This window comes from Lolium rigidum, chromosome 5 (genome assembly GCF_022539505.1).
Source record: "Lolium rigidum isolate FL_2022 chromosome 5, APGP_CSIRO_Lrig_0.1, whole genome shotgun sequence".
Classification (NCBI taxonomy): Eukaryota; Viridiplantae; Streptophyta; class Magnoliopsida; order Poales; family Poaceae; genus Lolium; species Lolium rigidum.
Window position 1 is genome coordinate 136,086,225 of NC_061512.1, and position 5,003 is coordinate 136,091,227.

General features: G+C 47.8%; 1 long non-coding RNA gene across 1 annotated transcript; it reads left to right on the forward strand.

The window, feature by feature from the left end:
* The first annotated feature begins 3,018 nt into the window (after positions 1-3,018).
* On the forward strand, positions 3,019-4,780 carry LOC124655066. Its single transcript, XR_006988555.1, has 3 exons — positions 3,019-3,134; positions 3,281-3,615; positions 4,506-4,780. It is a non-coding gene; the product is annotated as an uncharacterized LOC124655066 (long non-coding RNA).
* The last annotated feature ends 223 nt before the right edge of the window (positions 4,781-5,003 follow it).

Here is a 5,003-nt window from a genome sequence, read left to right on the forward strand (position 1 = left end):
CCACCTTCCCAAGTCGGTAGCAGCGCATCCGGACCGCCGCGTCCTCCGCTGCCGGCAGCAGCGCATCTGGGCCGCCGTCTCCTTCCCGCAATCTCTGGCCGCCACCACGGTCACCCGCGCGTGGCCTGCGTCTCCATCCACAACCGCAGCCACCCGCTGGGGCAGAGGCGTCAAGAGGACGCGGTTGTACAGGGCGTATTAGCTGTAGGTCGTGCGTGTTTTTTTTCTCGATTTTGATTTGCATCACCCTTTTCTCCAATCTTTCTGTGTTCCGCATCTTACATGATGAATTTTTGTACACAATGCTTACGGATTCAGATCCCATAGTCATTGAAGTAAATGGTATTTTTTTGTCAGTTTTTTGCTTCATCGCGTGATTTTGATTTTGTTTGTGCAGGGTGTGTTTCCAATCCAGATCCCATAGTCATTGAAGTCCACCACTCGCCCATCTTCCTACTGAACAACGGCAAGGCGGCCCGCCTTGGCCAACCAGCGAGCGGCCCCAGATTCCTGCTCGCGACCCTGCACCCGCTCCGGCCGGACCAGAGCACTGCTGTGGCGCAGGCTGACGGATTTCTCGAGTTGAGTGGGCGGGCGGGCGAGGCCGTCCATGGCGGCGGCAGATGGGGACGAGCGGTGGCCGTTCTGGTAATCTGGTCCATCCACGCGCGTCTCGCAGTGGAGGATGGACGAGGAGCTCCTGGTGGCCGCCCGTATGGAGGAGCTCCTAGTTGCCGGCGCCCTCCGCTCCCACGCCCATCTCCGTCTGCAAGTGCGCTCCGCGCCGCTTCATGTCTATCCGTTGTCGCCCATTCTAGACTGGGCTCGCGATGACGCGGTGGTAGATTGATTTGTTCTCCCATAGCAACAACGCGGGTTGATGGATTTGGAATCGGTGCTTTGTTGCTGGTGCGGTGATGCATTGATGGAATTGTGATTTGTGGTTCATGGAGCGTGAGATTCTTTATTTCTTGCTGCCTGTCCTTGGTGATACTGATGTAATTCCCCTTTTTCTGATCTTCACTTTTGCATTTCGTTTCTGATCTTACACTGTTGTTTTTTGGGGTTTGCTGTGTGCTTAGGCACATGTTTTTGAGGATGAATTTTCTTGCTATTTCGTAAGATGGGTTAGTCGATTTGTTTTTAATGATTCTGTAAACTTTGAAGCTTTAGATTTGTGTCTACAAAAATGCTAGGATTTGCAGATTTACTTTAGGAACTAATGGTGACCACGCTGAAGCTGAGTGTATGTATTTTGTTTGTAAGTCTGTTTTTTCTGCAAGTTTTAATAGGCAGATTACTAGTGTGCGTCCCGTATATCTTGTAATGAAATCAACTTCCCATCTGTAATTGTTTAGTTGACTCTAACTTGAGGAATTACGAGCTGTCTGCCTGCCAGTCATCTTCCTCGGCGAGCCGCCCTGCCCCTCCCCTGGCACGTTGCCGGTATTGCTCGATTTGGTGCTCATTTTGCTGCTCGATTTCACTGCTCGGTGCTCGATTTGCTACCGGGCGTCTTGATTTGCTGCTTGTTTTGCTGCTCCATTCTCTGTTCGATTTGCTGCTCGGATCGTTTTGCTACTCGATTTGTTGCTCGTTTTGCTGCCTGATTCTCTGTTCGATCTGCTGCTCGTTTTACTGCTCGAATCGCTGGTGTATGAATAGGTGTCTGATTTTGGTGGGGAAAGTGAGGTTGGACATTATACAAAAAATGTTTATCAAAATTTGAACGGGATTTTGTTCATTCTCCGAAATGGCTTTACACTTTGGGAGGAAGTTTATCATGATCCTGACGGACTAGAGGTGCACAAAGCTTACCACTTTACCAGAAACGAGTCAAATGCTCCAAAATATTTTTCATTATTATTGAAAGCGGGGAAATGAGGACACATAAAGTACATGGTAGCAGTATACAGGGGAGCCCATCTTCCTTTTGTCAGGCGCACATGCAAGGCCCCAACTAGTGCCGTTGGGTTCCCGTTAAGTGACAGTTAAAGATGGACACCATCCAACGGCTGATATGGTATGCGTAGCTACCACCCCGGGTAGTAAATCCGCGTCGATATGTATATATATATATATATATATATATATATATATATATATATATATATATATATATATATATATATATATATATATATATATATATATATATATATATATATATATATATATATATATATATATCTGCACCCGGGTCATACGACCGAGCCAGCAAGTCTTCTCCTGGTGCGGCTCAACGACACCCATCACCTTACGTCATGCTCACATCATAACAGGCTCCACCTGTTGTAATTTAAAAAAAAAAACTACGCTGGAGGTTTTTCCTATCGTGGGGATCAGGAGGCAATCCCCACTCATCGCGCGGTTATTTTTTGCCAGTTCCCAAGCTCACCACGCGCTCCTCTCCTCCAGCTCCTCAGATCCGGCGACCTCCGGCTCCTCGCCGCCGTCACGGAAATTCGGCGCCTCCGCACCCTTTATCGACCCATGGAGATCCGGGTTCACTTCCTCACCGCCCCTCCTTTGACGGCTGTCCGGAATTTCAGGCGTCGCGCGTGGCCGGAGCTGAGGACGCGTTCCTCTCGGTCTCCCATGTTCCGCGCCCCCTCGCGGCGTGCCTATGTCAAGCCCGTCGTCTCCGTGCCCCGGAAAGCCTGGCAGCGAGCGGGCGTGCGGCGAGCGGTGCATGTCCGGCAGCGGGCGAGCGGCGAGCGGGGCATGTCCGACAACGAGCGGGCGGCGGCGGTCGGAATCGGAAGTCGGGCGTGCGGCCAGCTCCGCATCCCTTCATCCTCGGCACGAATGAGCCCCGAGTCCCTCCATCTCCGCATCAGCTACCCGGCGGGCTTAGACGTCAAGGTAGGTTGTGGTGGTTCCTTTCTTTTTTCTTCAGATTTGTTGGTTAGCATACTCCCTTTAGGTCGACGGAATAAGGATCTGGGGCGGGAGGTTCAATCCTTATCCGACGCAAGTACATCAAAAATCTAAATCCACGAGCTAATCCCGATGCTAGTCACTAATCGGGAGCTGTAGCACATGAGAAATCCAAATCCACTGGACACGCTGCCGGCAGCGCACGAGCGATTCCTCTTCCTAGCTCGTCCAACAGGTCCTTCCCCTTGAACGAGGTAAGCTTACTTGGTGGCCTACATCATAGTTATGTTCTCATCCATGTTTTGTATTTATGCTTTGCGGATAGATTAATCTCCAATTCGCATGTAAAGAGTTACCGACCAATGTAAGCTCTGAATTAATATTGTCTTATATTTTCAAGGTGCGGAAAGAGCCTGCCCAGGATTGCTCAGGTGCAGAGGTTCCATGTCGCTGATGTGCATGTCTGAAGGCAACAGAAGAAATTTCATGGCCATTTCTACAGCAAAGCCATGGAACATCACTGTGAGTTGAACTAAAATTTCGATTTTATGGGCCATGGTAGAGACAGAGAAGCTTGAGAAATTGTATTTCCTCTAGAGAGTTGTGGTCGGTGGGTGGGTGGGTTTGGTGGCGGCCTGGCCAGTGGGTGGAATGGTGGCGCAGTGAGTGCCGTTTTCCTTGTCGGGCGGCACGGCGGGTGGTGGCTGCAGACCGTTCACGCCCATGGATGTCAGGGTATGTAGCTCATTTGTTCTCCTCTGGCTCATTTGTCATCTGGGTACTCTGTCAAACTATCCATTGAACCAACAATCTGTGGCCCATTTTTTTTCCTTGCGGGAAATTTGTGTCCCGTTACTGTCCTGTTGTTGAAGATGACGTAGGAGTACAGAGCGATGGTTACTTAATATAGTCTTTGTTTAAAGAAAACGCAATCCAGAAACTCTTTAATGATCCTGCCTTGACAAGATTTATAAGAACTACATGCAATTGAGCATTAGAAAAACGAAATGTAATTTTTGTATATGTAGTGTGCAATTTTGTAACTTTTGGCCATTTAGAATTGGAAAAACTGATTACTACTGCATCAAGCCCCAATGTCTCCATTAGATTTATTTCAGTTGCAATGAGGTACTCTTACCGACACTCACCCAGCCTGTCAATATTGGTTGATTTTTTTGTTTAACATGCCCTCAAACCAGGAGTAATTTTTATAACAGGAATTTTGACTGTTCACTCAGATTATTGCTTCTTAGCCTTCTTAAGATAAACGAGATGGTAACACATTCAACTTGTTTAGGAGGTAGGAGTACATATTTTTCTAGTTCACCTATAAGCATTTGACTAATTTATCTATAAAGGTCTCCCTCGAAAAAAAAATTATCAATAAAGGAAGTGGTGTATGTGATGGACTGGCCACTCGCCGTGTTTTATGTTGGCTTCAACAATTTTAACGGCGGGTTCAGATTTAGGCTTTTGATCATAGCATGCCCAAGGTCATCTTCTAGCAAGTTGCTTCCCCAATTGCCACTAGTTACTTCCTGATCGATATTTCAAGTTTTAGTTGATCTTTTGCTTATTGGTTGTGTAAGCGATCTGACCCTGTGATAACAATATCGAATTGCCAGGCTGACAGCGGGAAGCAAGGGTGCAGTGGATGGTCGGAATGCCAACGAGATCTTCAGACAGGTGCTGGGATGCAGTGCAATGGTCGATACTGGAGCTCTTGTCTCTACCAACGGTGTCAGGCGCCTTGGCTCTTATCCATGACTCCAGCAGCACCGCCTTCGTGCCGGACATCAGCTCCCTACACAAGTATCTCCGTCACTGCTTATCTGTGGACTAGCTGGTTATCACAATGCGTTTAAGAAAATTCTAGTAACGGTCAGAAGATCAGCTACGGCACTGACATAATTGTGTTGGCCACGCTTGTTCTTTCCCAGGGTAGATAATCTATGCGAGTAATCAGCATAGACTGATCGGAAGCAAAGTGTAATTAGTGTCTCCAAAAGCCATCTTTTTCAAAAGCTGGAATTTTCGTGGTACCTGAGTGGAAATTATGGTGTTTGCTACATAATTTTTTTACCTTTGAGGCAACCGATTCAATTTAGTTGGTGCACGTGGTA